We start from the raw sequence: 18840 nt of genomic DNA, 5'->3' as shown, positions 1-18840 counted from the left end.
CTGTGGATGTGGAATCTGAAGCTACAAGGACAACTGCTTTCATAGCAGATTTTTTAAACACGTATGTCCCATGGTTCAAAGGGCAAACACATGGAAACAGTCTGAAGCCAGCCTCTTTCTGAAGAGGGAGAATAAGCTCTCAGAACCAAAGAAGGACCTACCTGGAAACCCCAGCTCTCTAGACACAGGGAAAGAAGCTCACCACATCTCACATTGAAGGTAACCTTCCAGCCTGTGGCCCTATTCCCTATATACTGCCACCAGGCCCAGTCAGTCTGAAAGGGCCTCCCTTCAGAAGCAGCGTGTATGCTGACTGGTCATGACATCCCCATAGCCAGGGTTGGTAATCACACACCTGTACAGTGCAGAATGACTTATGCTACACAGTACTGGGAAGGTTATGGACTGAACCAGAGGGAACAAAGTACAGAAGGGACATTCACATGTCCTTGAGGACCATGAAACAGCTGTTCCAACATCTCCACATAGGAGAGAGCACTCTTCCCCACCTCCCTGCCTCTCACACTCACTCTCTTCATCTCTTCCTCTCTGCCTCCTTCCCTCCCTTTCCTATCTACCCCCTTCTTCTATCCTCTTCCCTCCCTGAAGTCCTACAGTTTGAATCCAGGAACTCATGCATATTGTGCAAGAATTCTACCCAAAACCGAATCCCAACCCTTCTCCCTGTTTATTTTGAGACAGGGTCTCACTAAAGTACCCAGATTAGCCTTAAATTTATCCTGTCCCTTAGGCAGCTGCTGAATTTGTAAACGTACTGCCCGGCAACCCAAAGAGCAGGGATGACAGGCCTGAGCCACCACACTCAGCTCATTTATCCTACAGGGAAAATGCGGCTTTCCCACAACCAGGGAGAGGCATCCACAAAATATTTCAAACAGAAGACCACCACTACCACCACCGACAACAACAACAAGCAAAGGGGGTGGAGAAATAAAATAGCAGTTAAGAACACAGAGAGCTGAATTCAGCTCCTAGCACCCACACAGCCTGCGGCCCACAACTGACCGTAACTCCAGCTCCAAGGGATCTGGATGCATGGCTTGTGCAGACACTTCTGCACTCATATGCACAGACCTTCACGTAGGCATGAACATCCACACGCAATTAAAATGGAGAAATAATCTTTTTAACAAGATGAGAACATCCCTTCCCTTCCTGGATAAAGACAATGGAAGGTGCACACCTGTGTTTGCACGTATGTATAGACTGAGCTGAGGGAAGAGAGGGCAGCTGCAGACTTGAGAAGGTTTAAGGCCAAGCACCTGGAGACTTACACATATGAAGCTGCCCGCTGGCCCTGCCTCCAGTAGAAAGCTTACTGACACAAAGGAAGCATAAGTCTCACATGTCTAAGACTGCCTTTGGGCCCTGACTTTAAAGATCACATGTTGTTTTTGTGACAACTTTGTTCAAAAAAAAGCAATTTTTTGTTTCAGAGGAACTAACAGTGTCCTCATAAGTCTTCCAAAGGAAAAAAATCTCGTCCTGCTCCCAAGCCACCATGTGTGTGTATGTGTGTGTGTATATCATGTCTCTGTGTGTGTATCATATCTGTGTGTGTGTATGTGTGTGTATATATGTGTATGTGTGTGTGTCTGGGTGTATGTATGTGTCTGTGTGTGTATCATGTCTGTGTGTGTATAGTGTCTGTGTATATGTCCTTGTGTATGTCTGTGTATATGTGTATATATGTGTATATGTGTGTCTGTGTGTATATATATGTGTGTGTATCTGTGTGTGTCTCTGTGTGTGTATGTGTGTGTATCTGTGTGCACGCGCATTCGCGAGTGTGGTATGTATCATGTGTTTACTGAGCACATGCAGACTTCTAGCTGTAAATGAAATGTACCGATCCCAGCAAAAGTCCCGGGCTTAGAACTACTCATCCACTGGGGAACAGAGAAGATGGAAAGGAGGTGGGCATGTGGGCAGACCCACTGAAGGAAAGACATAGTAGGATGCAGAGGACATACACCCTCCTGAGACCATTCTCATTGAATCAGGGGCTGCAGAAATTTCCACAACCCCATCAGAGATGCCATGATCCTGTATCACCCCTCTCCTGTAACTCAACTGAAGTTGATAAACTGCTGTCCCTGTGACAACAATTTGATTGGCAAGCATCCACTAACCAGAGAAGTAAAACCCAAGTTACAGATGGAAAGAGAAGCACAGGGCAGCTGAACTAATGCTGAATAGTTTTAAAAGGCCAACGTGGGGGGTGAAGATACAGCCTGGTGATCAAGAGCAGAACGGCCTGCAAGGTAACTCACAACCATGGGAACTCCAGTTCCCGGGCACCCAAGACTTTCTTACAGCCTCCTGGGATACCAGGTGCACCTGCATATTGTACACAAAGATGCATGCAGGTAAAGAAACAAAAACAAAACAAAAACTACACAGGGGAGGGGAGGGGAGGGGAGGGGAGGGGAGGGGAGGGGAGGGGAGGGGAGGGGAGGGGAGGGGAGGGGAGGGGAGGGGAGGGGAGGGGAAAGCAAACTCAATACAGCATCAGAAGTTAAGACCACTGTCTACTTGCAAAGTCAAGTCTCTTGGTTCCTTCAGATTGCATTCCATTCCCAGTCAAACCCAAGATCAGCAATTTAATTTTGGAAAGGAATGTTCTCTATGGCTTCCACAGATAAAGTATCCAAGCTACACGAACTACGTTCATACTCCTGCATGCTCAGTCCCTGGAGACCATTCAAGTGCTGGGTTTCCCTCCCCGACTCTTGACACGTCTAATCATGCCAAGTCAGAACTCAAGTGTTTTCAATACACTTGCACTGATGGTCACTTTAGTGTTTAGCTTCCTAAACTGAAGCTGTAAGTATGTTTCTGTTCTTTCAGTTAATGAACTTGGGGTCTTGGTCCGCACTACAGCTGGGAGCCCTTCCTGGATCCTAAAGGAACAGGCAGGTTCTCCCCAGTAGCTATGACCCAGTCAGGCCTCCTTTAGGTTGTGCTAAAGTGGCTTGCTCAAAGCTGCTCAGAGAGTGAGATACAGGTTCTCATCACATAACCCAAGGTGAGCAGCCCTCCCAGAAAAGGTTGTAGGAAGAAGAAAAGATTGCCCTTAAGAACAAATAGCCACCAGCAGCCTCCTAGATAGGTCTCTGAAGATGATACCAAAGTGAACACAGCCAAGCTCAAAGGCTGCAATCGTGGGACCCCAGGAGAGGAACATCTTGGGGATGCAAGGCCAGGGGGGAGGGCAGGCTGCAAAGGGTTGTGGGGATGTTCTGGCCCTTGAACATTTCCACCTTGATTGGGTTAGCACTGCTGTAGAATGTTCCTCACATAAGTGGATGCTCAACTGCTTCCTTCCATTGCAACCGCCGTGGGGAGAGTCAGACAGAAGCTAGACTCAGGCCCCTTTCTGAGTCTAGCCCCATCCTGCTCAATTGCCCCCTTTCCTCTTCGAGGCCTCCTGATAAGTCCCATCGCCCCTCTTCTCTTTTGCTTCCCCCTTGAAAGGGTAAGATGTCATTGCTGGGGTAGTCATCATGGCCCCTGTGACTCCCTGTAATCAGTCATTCTGATTGGCCACAGCTTTGTGACCTTGGGTCAATCACTCAATACATCTGTGGCTCATTGTCCTCGTATGTCAACCTAGAACACTGCCTCCTATATGAAGCTGGTAACCAGCCCCACAAATGAGTCCAGGTCATGGTACTGAAAGATACAGTCCACAGCTGATTTCCCAGGGGCAAGGCCAGGATGACCCAATGGACCTGAGGAGCCCTGGGCATGTATCACCTAACCTCTCCTTAAAATTCTAGACCATTCTTCTTGACTAAGTCAGCTGACAGCTGTACAATAAATGAACTCATGAGTTTCCCAACAGACAGCATGGCTGACAGGTATAGCAGGATGCATAGTGCTGGCAGGGTTAGTAGTGACAGGGGGGACCAGATTGCCATCTGTGAGCATGGAAGAGACCATCACCATCACCAGCCTAAAACCAAGGCTGTCCCAGAGTACGAGGCAGGGATGAGTGGTAGTATGTCCCCAAAGCACCTGCTTTCTTGGGATCTAACATGGGCTCAGGTACTGGAAATCCCACCTTCCACCGTTAGGAGACATTTTCTGATTATCACCTTGCTAATTACCTTGCTAAACAAAAGTAGGAACAATTTCCAGAAGTCACTCTTTCTTCTTTCCATGTAACCCCAGAGTACTACTAGCCTCTCATTAAAACAAGCTTTGGCTTTCAGTCTGTTGAAAAAAAGGTTCTGCCTCTGTGCTAATTAAATATTTCCTGCTTTGTAGTGAATTATTTTCTATCACAAAGCCACCAAGAGCTAAGCAATATGTCTGTGTGTGTGTGTGTTTAAAAATATCACCTGTAATCTACAGCACACATATATTTTTGGTAGGAAGAAATCAGCCCTTTTCCTCCTTTTAAAAACGATTAAGAAGAAAATAAACCTCTGTACTGTGGCTAGTCTCTATTTCAGGCCACAGAGTTCCAGAAGGAACTCTCATCTACACCCCACTCTCACTTCCTGAACCACAAACCAACCCTCTCAATGGCAAGGTGTGAAAGCCAGGGTCAGGGAAGATACCTGTGGTGCCAGCGACAGAGCAACAGGACTCCCACTGGCAGCAACTGTCCTTGGCACTTGACACCAAGTGCTCTGCCGGACACTGGAGGAAAATCAGAGAAGCTTTGCAATCTCGGACAAGTGTAAATCAGGAAAGAAAGAACTGGAAGCAAAAGCAGGAACAGACATCCCAGGTCAGCAGTGTGTCGACCTTCTGGAAAGGAACCATGCCCCACACCCTGCCTCCTCCAAGAACAGCTGGAGTGTCTGGAATCTAAGGCGCCTGACTTTTCCTGGGCGAGGCACCAGAATGTGGCAATAAAGGAAGGTTGTAACAGCAGCTCCAAAACAGGCCAGGTGCCCCCTAGCACACAAACACACCCCTAAGCCCTCAAATGCTGGCCACAGGGTCGCAGCACCCATCCTGGCACCTTCTGACCCAGGTCCCCAAAGACACTTTAGAGAGGAAACCGATTCAGGCCAAGAAAAATAGAAAACGGGAGCCTCAGGATAGTCCACCTGGGCAGACGAGCCACAGGGCCAGCCAGAAGAGTTGAACATACACCTCACAACAGACCCTTCTGCTTCAAGCCACCCTGACTGTTTCCTTCAAAGAAGCAGGTATGACAGACTCTTCTGGATTGTGAGCATTCTAGACCAGTCCTACTGGACATGTCAAGCAGGGGTTTCAGATCTTCTCCACATTCTCTGCAGCTCTGGCCAGCATCATCTCTCCTTCCAAGAGCGACCTGACAAGGATCGGAACACACCTGGAGACTCACAAAAGCCACACAGAGACATTCGCAAGCACACGTTCACTGCTTACCTCCCTTCTAAACCCTTGACCACTCCTTCAGTACAGAGAGTCTGGCCAGTTCTAGGAAAGAGAGTCTTGGGCAGCATCCCGGGTGCCGCCTCCTTCCCAGAGCACCTTGCCTCCCACTCCAGCTAGCGCAGAAGGCAAGAATCTCCTTGGCTGCAGGGACTTTGATTTTGCCCAAGAGGGCCCAAGCAATGTAAACATGAGGGCGGGGTTTGATGCAATCAGGTTTAGTGAAATTTGAACTCTTTGGGCTGAGGGGGGCGGGTCCAGAGGCCGCCACTCTGTTCAGTGGCCAGCACCCGTCCATTTTACAAATCAGTTTTATCATTTATTTGCTTTAAAAGATCCAGACAGAAAACCTCTGCGGGACATCCCCCTTATTGGAGCTGCTTGATTTCTGTGCCCTTGTGGCACAGAGGGCGATGTCAGTATTAACCTTTGTGATTTCTATAGGCCTTTTCCATCTCAGGCCTCAGCATATTCAACTTAGGTGGGCTTCATTCAGCCAATGCCCTCTCTCCCTGGCTGAAATCAGTCCCAGCACAAACACAAGCCTCTACTCTAAGCAGACAGAACAGAGACAGCTGGAGTCTCTCTCTCTGATTCCACCAGGTTCCCACAGCCCAGTGCGAACCCTTACAAATGTCTCTAGTCATTCAGCAAGGAAGAGAGACAAGCCTGGGCTGGGTGTACAGGCAGAGGGCAAGACTTATCTTCAGTAAATCAACTGAGACCTCAACAGAAGCATACACAGCTTACAAGATCTCAGATAAATCCCATTCACCCTCGGGAGAAAGGATCTCCTCCACGATAGGACATAATGCACTTCTTGTGCAAGAAGTCCTACTAAATGTGGAATTCAGGAGAGGGTATTGAGTAACACCCCTTCCCACCAGGGGAAGCAAGGTCATTGTTCTAGTTCTGCAAGCAAGGACACTGCAATAAAGGGAGGGATTTGCTAATCACAACCTGTTTTCCCTTCAAAGAATCCACATCAAAAGAAAAAAAAAAAGATTAAGAATGTTTGAATAACCTAGCTCGGGGACTAAACTGAATGCCTGTGTCTTTTTAGAGCATCTAGGGCCCCCGTTCAGTCCAAGCTAACTATGTCCAGCCATTGCTGTGTCTTCCGAGGCACAAAAATCTTGAACATAATTTTTTGTATTCCAAACTTGAGGAGGAAAAACAGCAGCCAGGGCAGCAACAAGAAAGAAAACAAGAAGTCATTTATACCAGCAAGTGGTCTCTTTTCCCCATTTCTTACAGTGAGATGGACGTTACTTCGAGCTCAGGTTTGTCTTCTATTTTTAGTATCAGGCAACAACATTATAAATGAGCTGCCCCAAGTCTTCACCAACCAGCATCTACTTGGCCTCCAGCCCTGCTTTGCTGCTGCTGTGGCCACTAGGCAGGTGTGCCAAAGTCTTCTCAGTTTCCATGGACTCCCCAGCAGTGGGTTTTGATTACATGGACCTGCTTAAGCTGTCAGCATTGATGCCTCATGAAACAACGTGTTCCTTTGAAGCTTTGCTGAAGTTGGGCCAGAAGGCAGCTCTGTGGCCCAGGGACAGCTTTGAAAGGCATCAAACCTTTAACCTTGGGAAGTTTCGCTCCCATGCATGAAATCATGTATCTAATGAAGAGAAGGCTGGAGTGGGCTTCTTGTGTGTCTCTGAAAGTGGCTAGCCAAGTGTGCACTCCAGAGACCTGAAAAGGGTTAGTGTGATTTCCTGTGTGGGAATCCAGAAAGGGACAAGACATTTCAGGGGGATAGTAAAAGAATAACTGATAGTATCAGAGACATAACAATATCCTAGTGGTAACATATAAAAAAGAATGGTCATAGCAACACTATCCATAATTGTATAGGAGCAGTGGTGACCCACATGCACATGAGCTGATGCCCTCAGTGTGAGCTCTAATGGAATGCCAGCTGTGAGGAGAACTAAATTACATAAAGATGAACCTTGAAAACTTGGGACAAGTAGCGTTAAGTCACAGAGGACTGAGTAGTTCCACTGATGTGAAATGCCAAGACTGGGGCAATCTACAGAAAGAATGGTTTCCAGAGTTCAGAGAGAGAGCAGGATCAGAAATAACCATTAATGTAAAAGGTTTCATTTGAGGATCATGGGAAAATTCTAGACCTAGATGGCAGGGAAGTGTCTTCTGGCAGAAAGTTCCAACCCTCTGAGTGGGACAACTGAGTCCCCAGCATTTTGATCCCTTTGGTCCACTGGCCCCTAGCCTTCTGTTTCCTTCACCCTTGGTCTTCTCTACATTGCTCCTCCTGAGTTAGCTTCCCTGCAGCCATAACACTGAGTCCCAAGGTCCCACTGCAATGTCCTTCCACCCACTGGCCCAACCCTGGTCTCCATGGAGCCCTGCCAGGCAGCTCTACCCACAAGTCCTCACCCCTCTCCAACTGCCCCAAATCAAGATTTATCCATCAAACTTCATTTATCTTCAGAAGCCTATGCTTCAGGATGCCCTGTTCTCCAGTCAAGGCCACTATTCCTGGTCCTGACCAGTCAGTCCTGTGCCTATATCCATGATCAGCTTTGGTCTAAGCTCACCTATCACAGGTATCTCCGTGGCTTCTCCTGAGACATTCATCTGATTGGTTCCTTGGCTCTGACTCTCTGGACCTCAGCTTGATCACCACATTCCAGGCGACATAATCTTGACTTTTTACTAAACCTAAAACCTTTAGGACCACCAACATGGTGGCCGATGTCTCCTTCCCACAAAGCTGAAAGGGTGGATGGCTCCTGTTCTTCTCCACGAACACTACCATGTACACTTCTATGTACATCGGGCTCTTCCCTCAGCACAGTGGAGGGGGACTCAATGAAGACTGAAGTCCAGCACCACATTCATACCAAGGGTAGCATGAACCCCTGGCACTGCTATCTCCCTCAACCTCTAAGATCACAGGAGGCTCTACACTGAGGGTTTATAGCATCACTGCACACGATGCTGATCTCAGCACCCTCCTACTGTCCCTGGCGATTACCTCTAAGCCTTCCTGATCCTGAGGCTCCTACTCACTTGTCAGCTGTTCCCAGAAGAAAACATTTTCTTCCTTAGCACATCAAGAAAGGCTACAGTTCAGGAGCTCATTCCCAGTCCTCTACTCTATACCAGCTACCAGACCTCAAGTCCCCTGCCCTGGATACCCATAGGCACGCTCATGTGCATGCATACACACACACCCATGCATGTGCACACACACACAGAGTCCCTTCTATCTCCTGCTTCCACCGGAGTGCTGTCCAGTGCATATCAAGGGCCAGAGCATCACAGCCATTAAACCAGGCCTCTGTTCTAGGACATACCATTAAGTTATCTGACCCATTGAAATCTGGTCAGGATGAAAGGTGCTACTCACTCAGTAACAGTGAGTTCAGATAGCAACAGTCAGTAGTCCTTACAGTCCTCACTTCTGCATCAGCCAGGAGCATCTCCTCCAGTTTTGTCTGCAACACCCAGCACTGAAATACTAACAAGGAGAGATATGTACTGTGTCCAAAGCCCAGACAAGCCTGCCCTGTGTACACACATACTGGTAGGTGTCCCTTGATCAGTTCCCCCAGAACTTGGCCTTTGAACCCCAGACGACCTGGTCCTGTGCTGTATAGGTAAAGGAAGCTGTTGCACAGCTCTGTGTGCAACAATGAACAACCCCCCCCCAACCCCCGTGCTGAAAGGATGCTTTCCTCATAGCCCCTTTTCTCACACAGACTACTCATCAACAGGCAGCTCCTTTTCCTTTGTCATTCTTCCCAATCCCACACAACATCCCTGCAGTATCCTGCAAGCGATGGGACCTGCTCCAAGTCCATAGGCAAAGTATGGGTATGACACCAATGGCTACTGAAACGTTAGCCTGAATTTACAGCAAGTACCGCTATTGCTCTGACCACTGGGTGTAATTTCAGAGAGCGGGTTCCAACACCACTCAGTGGCGAAAGTGAACATTACTGAGTTCTCATAATCTAATTTTCTAAGAATGTTACCACCAGAAACCCTGCATTATTTCAGTTTTTCATAATAAAGTATCAAAGAGCTCAATGTCATTTGTCCTTGCTAACAATACATTACTGTGTATAACAACAACACCAAAAAAAAAAAAAAAAGGCTCATTTTTGCCCTTGAGATATGGAAATAACTTCCATGGACAAACGCCTATCCTATCTGGGACAAATCAAACAGGTGCAACAGCCAAGCGTGGGCAAGACAAGCAAAAGAGAATTTTCAAGAGCCCCTCCCCTGTTTCTAGGACCTGCTTTCAGCCCCTAGGACCAACATCTCTCTCTGTATTCCTGGTCCACCTCTTGTGGCCTATCATCATTAAAGCTGTAGCTTGTAACCTCAGCCTCAGTACCTCTCCAGCTCCCTCACCACTCTCTTCGGACGGTTCATCAGTCAGTTCTTTCTGACTTGCTCTGATCACTCTTGGTTCACACATTAAAGGGACCCTACTTGTCTCCTGCCCAGGATCATAGGCCTCCACACTAGCTCTCCTTTGAGGCTTTGAGATGACTCTACCAGGTCATCAGTGCGCATTCAAGGGAGTCTCAGAACTCTGCTCTATCTAAGGAGAACTCTCCACACAGTCCAGCTCCTGTGGAGAAAGGAACACCATGTATAAATAGACCTTTTATCCACAAAAGGTAGTCAAAGCAGTTTCTATTCACAATGTAAACCAAGCAGGTCTGAGGTCTGAGGTCCCTGGAAGGTCACTCCTTTTCCCTAACATCAAATGTGGCCATTACAGTATCTTTGAATCTCCAATAGTTTGCTGGCTTAAAAGAAAGAATGTCTTACAGTCCAGGAGACTTACAGTCCAGGCTGAATCTAGCTCAAGTGCAAAGCACACTCCCTGCCTTCATCTCCCCTTCTACTCTCATGCCCTGCCCTTCACAGGATCTACATGACTCAAACTATTTTTATTCTCTCTCCTGGAACCTACAGGGGGAAGGCAAGACTGTTTAAATACTGCAGTGTGTGTTTGATACCATGTCTTATATGTGAGCCTTAAAAAACAGTCTCAACTCTGAGGTACCAGAAAAAGGCACACGGGGCAGTGGTTTGTTTCCAGCTGCCAAAGACTGAGCTCAACCTTCAGATAAAGTTCTATGGAAGAACCCAATATGGAGAGGACAAAGAGATAAGCGTGGGACCAGAGGGAGGGAGGGACTGCATAGGGGGCTAGATGGAGAAGGGATGCCCCTTTAAGTACCAACATGGGGTCCCGAAGTGGCAGAACTAAAGTCAGAAAGCTATTGACCCTGGATATGTCACTGTTCCAAAACAACTCCATAATCAGCAGGAGACACTTCCAGAGTAGAGTCTCCCAGTCCAGAGCTTCAGGTCACAGGGAGCTGGGGATGCAGCTCTGATAAGCAAGGCAGGGTGAGGGCTGCTTGGCTACACAGAGGACCTGTGTGAAAAGACTGCTCTAGATGAACCTTACAAAAAAAAAAAAAAAAAGTTCCTCCCTTTGCCCTTAAAACGCATTGACAGACAAATTTAATTTGTAACATTTTGAAAGACAGGATGTGTAGGCCACAGCCCCACAGGCTTGATCTACAATCCTTTCTTGGCCTATTTTAAATCTCCAAGAGAAGAGGTGGGGGCAGCCTGAGTCTTCACCTTTCAGCCAAATGTGAGAGGAAGAGGTAGATGCTCCAGGGTTGGGAACACATGAGCTAATACACAAGAGGAACGGCCACCGGCTTTCCTCTAATCAGATTCCTGTCTCTGCTGTTCTACAGCCCACTGAGAAAATATCGTAGTCAAAAGCTTTCCTGGATTTGGCAGAAATGAGAATCACAATCTCGGGCTTTGTAGAAATCAAGCTGCAATCTCACGTTTCCCTGGCACTGAGAGGGTTGGTATTCCCATGGAGGACATAGAAGAGAGCCAGGCAGGAGTACCTGCGACACCACTGTGCAGCCGTCTGTACCTTAATGGCAGGAAACAGTGAGAAGGTTGTTGAGAGCAAACTTCCACAACAGCAGGGTTTCCATACATAGTCTCGAAGCCACAAGACTTGTGGAGTGAGAAAAGGAGCAACATGGTGGGAGCCATGCCCTGGCTTACATCTCAGTAAAGATAACAACAGCAAAGGAAGAACTAAGCTGCCAGTCCCACAGGTGAGACTGGAGGGCAAAGGTCTCCGGTCCTGGGGATGAACTTCAAGACCAAGGCTGAGTCATTGTGTGTGTTAGCTAAGAGAGTGAGGTCATCAGAGAAAGCTGGACTTGCAGCCTGAGACTGTGAGGCAGAGGAGAAAGTGGTATGACAGTGATGTCACGTGATGGCTGGACTACAAAGACATGGAAACTGTAGTGGACTTGTGACAGCTAGACTACAAGTCACAGATGGTACAGATCGACCACCCCAGCCTCCATCACCTGCCAAACTCCCATGGTCCCCCCCCTCTGGAAGGTGGAGTAAAACACCCCGAGATATCTCAGGAGATGGTGCTCCTGCTTCCTCCTGGGGGGAAGACCCAAGGCTAGTGCACAGCCTGGAGATTGAGAAGTGAGGACAAAGGTCAAATCCACTCAAATCTCAGTGCCACCTCACTATCCTGGGGCTATCACTTCAATACTCACAAGGTCACTTCGCCCAGCACTACAGGATGACATACACTTTGAGACAGTTTCTCTAGCACCACTTGGGAATTAAAACAATGGCGGCAGCAGCAACAACAACAACAACAATAATAAAAGTATTCTTAATGGAATGGAAGCCAGGGCCTGGCACTTGTCCTTTGGCACCATGGACATCACACTCTCTCCCAACAGCTTCCATCCATTTTCAAAAGTCAATAGTCCATGATTGGATTATGGCTCTGAACACAAAGCAGAGGCTTCTCAGGGTTCAGATAGCTATTAAGAGCCATTGCCCTCGGCTCTGTCACACTGCACCTGAAATGCCACACAGCTGTTACATCATGTTACATCTAGGAGATCTCTTAGGTGACAGCAGTGTGTGGCCTGGATTTGTCATCAAGAGGAGTTCTTTAAGAGTAGGACTGGAGATCCATCTGGACCATCGCCCCTTAACAGTATATAAGGTATACTATGAAGTGCTGTTCACCTAACCAGCTCAGTAGGCAGGACTCGAAAAGGGCTGAGCGTATTGAGAAAGCTGTCATAATAAAAACAGTCACTATGTTAAACACAAATAAAAATAAAGTTGGGAGATTTTGAAGGCAGAGTCCTCACAGACAAGTCTGATTCAAACACAGAAAACTATGAAGCACAAATGGGCACAAGGGTCCTGCCACAGTCCCGGCTAGGATGTGAAATGTCCCCATTCTATTATGTTTAACTCAATTCACACTCATACTACTGGCTTGCAGGCTGGGGAGCTTATGGGTGGTGGCGATGGATGGATGGATGGATGGATGGATGGATGGATGGATGGATGGATGGATGGATGGACCGATGGAGCTCAGTAGAGGTAAGTCTTTGAAGGCTATACCTGCCCTGATTCCCATCCATATTATTTTGCTTCTTGCCAGATGCCACAGAAACAGCCTTATGCAAGCTGCCATCACCAATCTTCCCTGCCACGATGAACTGAGAACACTCTGCAAGTGTGAGATAAAATAAACCTCTAGGGCTTTACGCTGCTTCTGCTGGCTATTTTACCACAGGGATAGGAACATGGACTGAGCCAGCAGCACAATATGGAAGGTTCTTCTGAAGGTTGCCTGCCCTGTTCAACTTTAGGCTGGCATCGCCCTTGTCTTTATCCACCATGGCAAATGATCACCGCCCTGGAACATACAGGTAGTCCTCATTTGGTTTTCTACACCTCTGCTTGCCTCAACCTCCTTATGCACAGCTATGTTAGCTACGCTTAGCTACGGCACACACACTCCCATCAGTGATATTTCCAGCAGATATCATGATCTTTGGCAAACCTCTTTCATAACTATTTATGCCATAGAAATAAGGTCTAGAGAAATTCTCCTATCTGGCAGTCACCCATTCATGGAGTAGCACTGTAGCTAACATGTGAAGAAGAAACACGCCTCTAGATGCTCCACAAAGACCATTCCATCCTACTGAGGAGGAACTGCCCAGGAGAGACTCCATGATTCCCAGAAGTTAACAGAAGCATGAGCCAGGTGTGACAGACCTACTGAGCAGTGGATCTGGCCATCTTAGGACTACAGATCTGAATGCTCGTTGGACCGTCTACTCCACAGCCACAGAGGGAACTCTCACACAGCACATTATAGCTATCTAGGAAGCCAAGCCCGAGCACCCAGAATGAAAGGTATCTCCTTAAAGTGTCAGAGTCCAAACCTGGAGATGCCCTCATACGGCTCACCCTTAAGGGGTGTGGTCAGAGTGGGAGGTCAATGCAAGGGTTTGGGAGTGGCCCAACAATTCTCATGTGCATCCCCAAGCCACTTGTGAGTCTTCCTTTCCTCTGGTCCTTGTTTGATCTGTGGTCGTGTTATCTATCCATCCACTTCCGAGGGCCTGAAACCCCCATGCTCCAGGCCGAGAGCAGCTCTGGACTAGGAAGCTCTATAAACCCTCTTCTACCTCCCTTTCCCTCCGGACTCTAATGCCTGTGGGGCATCCTCTGGATCAGTGCTGTGCTAGGGTTTCAAGCTTTATGGATCTTCCAGCCCCACTATCATATAACAAGACATTCGCAGCTTTGTGACACTTCAGGATAGGGCACAAGCCTTATACACTACTATTAGATCTAAAGTTTCCACCAGAACCTGCCGGGCTCCAGCTGGACCTCACATACTGCCCAGTAGAGACGGGTCCTGCTTTCATCATCTGATGAAATAACCACTCTCTTTGCTTTTTTCCTAATCCCTGCACTCCAAATTCCAGCCTATGGCACACCCTCTGTACTATTAATACGAATATGATTTTTGGTCAGCCTACCATGTCTCTGGGTTCTGAATCCATGGAACCCACCAATGACAGATCAAAAATTACTTTAAAAAATGTATCTGTTTTAAACATAAAGATTTTTTTGTATGTCTGTGTTTCTCCAAACAATGAGAGATTACAACTATCCACACAGTATTTATATTGTGGTAGGCATTATAAGAAACCCTGGAATAGGTTAAGCATGTAGATTATATGCAAATCTTATCTCGTTTTGAAGAAGGGAACTTGAGCATCCATGTATTTTGGTGTCTGAGACAGAGTCCTAAAACCAGTTCTTGCCAACAATAAAGGAGACTGCCCATATGATGATGCTCATGTCAACCAACATACAATAAAGATAGTTAAGTTCCCCACTTTGTTCTATAGAGTAGAAATAGAACAAAATCAGAGCAAACCCACACATCACCCAGAAGGGACTGGGGTCGGTGGTGATGACATTCTGGGGACTTAAATGGGAGATGAGATGGCTCTTCAGAGAGCCATGTGCACAGCAATGGAGGGCTTGAGGCCCAATGATGGGAGAGAGAAGACCATCCTAGAGTACCCGTGTAAGAAAGCAGCAGAGAAGACAGGACTCTAGGAACAGACTCTCCAGCAGCAAACCATGCATGCTAGTTACCTTCAAGTGCAGAGGTCATGAGATGCTAGGAGACACTTCTTAGCCCACCACAGCCAAGCTGATTCTGCATCTCCCCATCAGCTAAGGAATCTCCATCTGCTCTGGTCGATGGGAATGCAGTCTACCCAGTAATGTTCAGCACAAGTGTCATATAGAGAAGGGCAGACAAGGTTTTGTCCTGAATGATCCTGAATACAAAACAAACCCCTAGGGCACTGGCATTGCCAACAGTAAACTCCAGGAGGCTCTCAGAGTGCTTGAAGCCCCCCATCTTTTCACTTTTCTTGAGAACTGCTGTTCCTTTCATCTCTAAGAGGGGCTCACAGGTTCTTATGAAGATAGCACAGCCAGGCTTACTGAAGGCAGCTGCACCCACACCATGAGCTTCTTGGCACCTTGCCACAACAGGACAGTCTTCCATGTTCTGGGTGATAGCAACTACCCTGGAGATGCCAGTGGCCCCACAACTTGCAAGCATAGCAGGGCACTGTCCAGCAGGACGAAAGACCCATGAGGTCAGGTATAACAAAGACCACGAAGACCGCATGTACAGCCTCACACTGGAGATGGGACGTGTGAGCCCTCTGCTCGCCTTGGAACACATTCAGGGATGTCTTTTTTCTTAGTATGCAAAGTGGGGCATCGGGCTCACACTTAAAACACAGAGCTTTCCTAACATGAGCCCTGACAAAAGGCAGCTGTGGCAGGCTCCTTCCGGGGCACCAGGCGTTTCTAGACAGAAATGCAGCTTAAGTCAATATTTCAGCTCCTTTTTTTTTTTTTTTTTTTTTTTTTTTAAAAGACCAGTAGAAACTATAGGCGGGGCGGGGCAGGGGTAGAAGGGAACATTGTAATACCCCATTTTTCAGCTAAAAGAAAATGTTTCAAAGGCTGCCAAACCTTCCTTTACTCCTCAAAGCTCCCGACAGCTGTCAGGACTAATGCCGCTTGAGGCTTGGGCCCTGGCAAGAAATGTAGCTGAGGCTTTGCTTTCTGCCTGCCAAGGGGTGGCTCTATCCAGGAACCCAAGCCAGGGATTGCAGACCCCTGGCAAGAGCCAGGAACTGCCTGGCATTAGACACAGAAGGAATCCAGCTTCCCTGCCTGAGAAGGGCTAAGGAGACATGAGTGCTAGGTGAGAGGGGGACATCGGAAAGGACTCACTTTCCAGCCAGGAGAATGGAGCTTTCTATTCTGTGCTGGCCTTGGTCTCGGGTGCAACAGTGGAAACAGAAGTCCCATAGGGTGGCAGCGACAGGATCAAATGCACTGTGGTGACCTGTCTAATGCAACAGAACGTGACAAAGCAAGGCCTGGGAGAAACTGCTCACAGACGCACACATGCTCGGGCAGGTGAGGTAAGAAAAAAGCAAAAACCCAAGTCTCTGAAAGTGTGTATGAACCTCTTATGTGCCACTGAGAAACCAGGCCTAAAGTGTGGCAATGGCAAGTGCTTTGTCTCCAGGCAGTAACATGGGTGGTACTTTTTTAAAATGATAGTTTGCATTTTCAAAAAAGTATAGATATATAAATACAAATTGATTTCCAACAGGAAAATAAAACTACACTATTTCTTACTCTTCCTTCTGTCCCCCTGACTCAATTTTCTAAACTTAACTTTTGCAATGGTATAGCTGGTAATACAGGTCTTGGGCCTTGGAACACTGCCTCTAGCAGAGCCCCAGCCTAAGAGAATCTGAGGCCAAACGGACTACATATGCACACAATGTAGCCAAAACACGACTACATTGTGTGCATATGTAGTCCGTTTGGCCTCAGAACCAAGCCTTGGCTACTCTGTGAACTTCATTCGCTTGCCACAGGCCAGACCATCCACCTACAAAGCCCCAGAACATGAAACCACACAACCTACGATACAAACTCTCACTCCTGATCATGCTGCCCAGCTTGGGAGACACAAAGAGAAAAATTACCCCAAGGGAACTCTCAGAATAAATACCTAAAGATGAAATAATTTCTCGCTCAATAAATACATCACATATCTTTTGTAGTCTGTGGTCCTCCAAAATCCTTTATGTTGAAAAGCAACATCCAGTGAGAAGGTATTGGCAGGTGACTAAGCCTGGAAGTGGAGCCTTTGTGATGGGAAGAGTCCCTTATAAAAGGGACTCCAGGGAGCTCTCTTAACCACCATCCAGCCATGAAGACACAGCAAGAAGGCAGCAGTATGAAACCAGACCTAAGGAGACCCCACCTTGCTGACACCCTGATCTTGCTTTCCCAAGCCCCACAACTATGCAAGACACAAAACTGTGACATTCTGTTACCACATCTGAACAGATTAAAACAGTAGCAAAATGCTTCCAGCAGCCATGAGTGTGTGGGATGACTATCTTTGGGTCTCTGACTATTATTGCCTCTAATTGTAGCATCACAGAAAGAGGGGCCTGGGTGGAGGAGCAGTCTCTGCAGGGATGTGTGTGTGTGTGTGTATGTGTGTGTGTGTGTGTGTGTGTGTGTGTGTGTGTGTGTGTGTGCGCGCGCTCGCGCACGCGCGCGCGCTCAATCCTCTCCCTTGTCCTTTCCTCTCCCTGTGCCTCCTAGTTGTTAGGTAAGGAGAGCTGCCAGGCCCTCCCTCTAATGACCTGCTTAACATGAGCCAAAAGCAATGCAAATCAGGTGACAATGGACTGAAATCCCTGATATCGCAAGCCCTAATCACACTTCCTTCCTTTAAACTGAGCCTTTGGACACTGGCTCTTGGGGTATTTCATCTGTTATGTAAGTAACTTGACTTCCATCATATGAAGAATTCCACAATTCCAGCAAGAGCTCTTGACCACGTGTCCCTGGTCTTTGGTGGTCCCTATTCACAGCCACTGGCTACTTAGTTACATAGCTCTCTGGTTATACTCTAACCAATGGTTTGTCTGGTCACCATCTCTTCCCTGTCCCAGGGCCAGTACTTTGACTGGTACCCCTATCCTGTCCTCCAACCTGCCCCTTACTCCTCCTGCCTTAAGCCATCCACTCACTCCAACAGAAAGAAGGGGGCCTGTCAATCTTCTCCAACAGAAAGCAGCAGAAGCATGGCCAATGGGAAAGGGCTGTGTCACACACCATCATGCATCAATATATACCCTTGGGGTTAAGACTAAATAATACCATACAAATAAAACCAGCAAAGGACTCATGACAATCCCTACGTACAATGCCGGTCTTTGAGGCACAGTGCTAAGTTTTCCAAAAGTATTCAGCTCTAATTGTTTTTCTACATCGGCACCTGAAGGATTAGGCTTCTGAAATGATTCACACTGGGAAGAAACAGTAGATAGAAAGGTTCGCCTTGTCTACACCTGCCTGCTCACCTCCAGATCTCACCTGTGATTTAATGCCCGGAGCTTTCACACTTCACCCCTGGCGCCACTTCAGATCCAGATGGATTTGAAATCCCAGCAGTCCCTTCTTTTGAAATTTCATCCTCCCCAGCACAGAAAGGCATGTGATTTCTCCAGTACAGACAGGGGGACATGGAACTGTTAAATCTAGCCCTGGCCACAGATGCCATCTTCCCAGGTTTCAGTGATGGACAAGAAGCTGATGCTGGTGTGGAGAATTACAGACACTGGTGCTTGATGTCTTCCATCAGGATGTAACTAACTTAAGAGACATGACTTCAATGTTCTTTCTCTACGCAGGTCTGAGTCTCAGTCAGTATTTTAAAAATATTAAAGGCCATGCCACTAAAATATGCCAGTGGGCTTTGGTGGCCCTTCTGTATAGCCACTTATAGGCTCCATCATTACATGACTCTCCAGTTCTAATCTAGGCAATGGTCTCCTATGCCCTCTCAGGCCCAGTACGAGGGCTTGATTAGTGCCACCAACACTGACTACAAGAATTTATTCCCCAGAATGCATGTGA

At 47.4% G+C, this 18840-nt stretch overlaps 1 protein-coding gene across 7 annotated transcripts in view; it reads right to left on the bottom strand.

Annotated features, from left to right (window-relative positions):
- The window catches only part of Tns3 (tensin 3), a 237110-nt gene that overhangs the window by 70509 nt on the left and 147761 nt on the right, over positions 1-18840 (bottom strand). The gene's annotated exons all lie outside the window — the stretch shown is intronic.

The sequence above is a fragment of the Arvicanthis niloticus genome, chromosome 7, assembly GCF_011762505.2.
Source record: "Arvicanthis niloticus isolate mArvNil1 chromosome 7, mArvNil1.pat.X, whole genome shotgun sequence".
In the NCBI taxonomy this organism is placed as follows: domain Eukaryota; kingdom Metazoa; phylum Chordata; class Mammalia; order Rodentia; family Muridae; genus Arvicanthis; species Arvicanthis niloticus.
The sequence above is the reverse complement of the archived record's forward strand: the minus strand, read 5'-3'. Positions and strand labels throughout refer to the sequence as shown.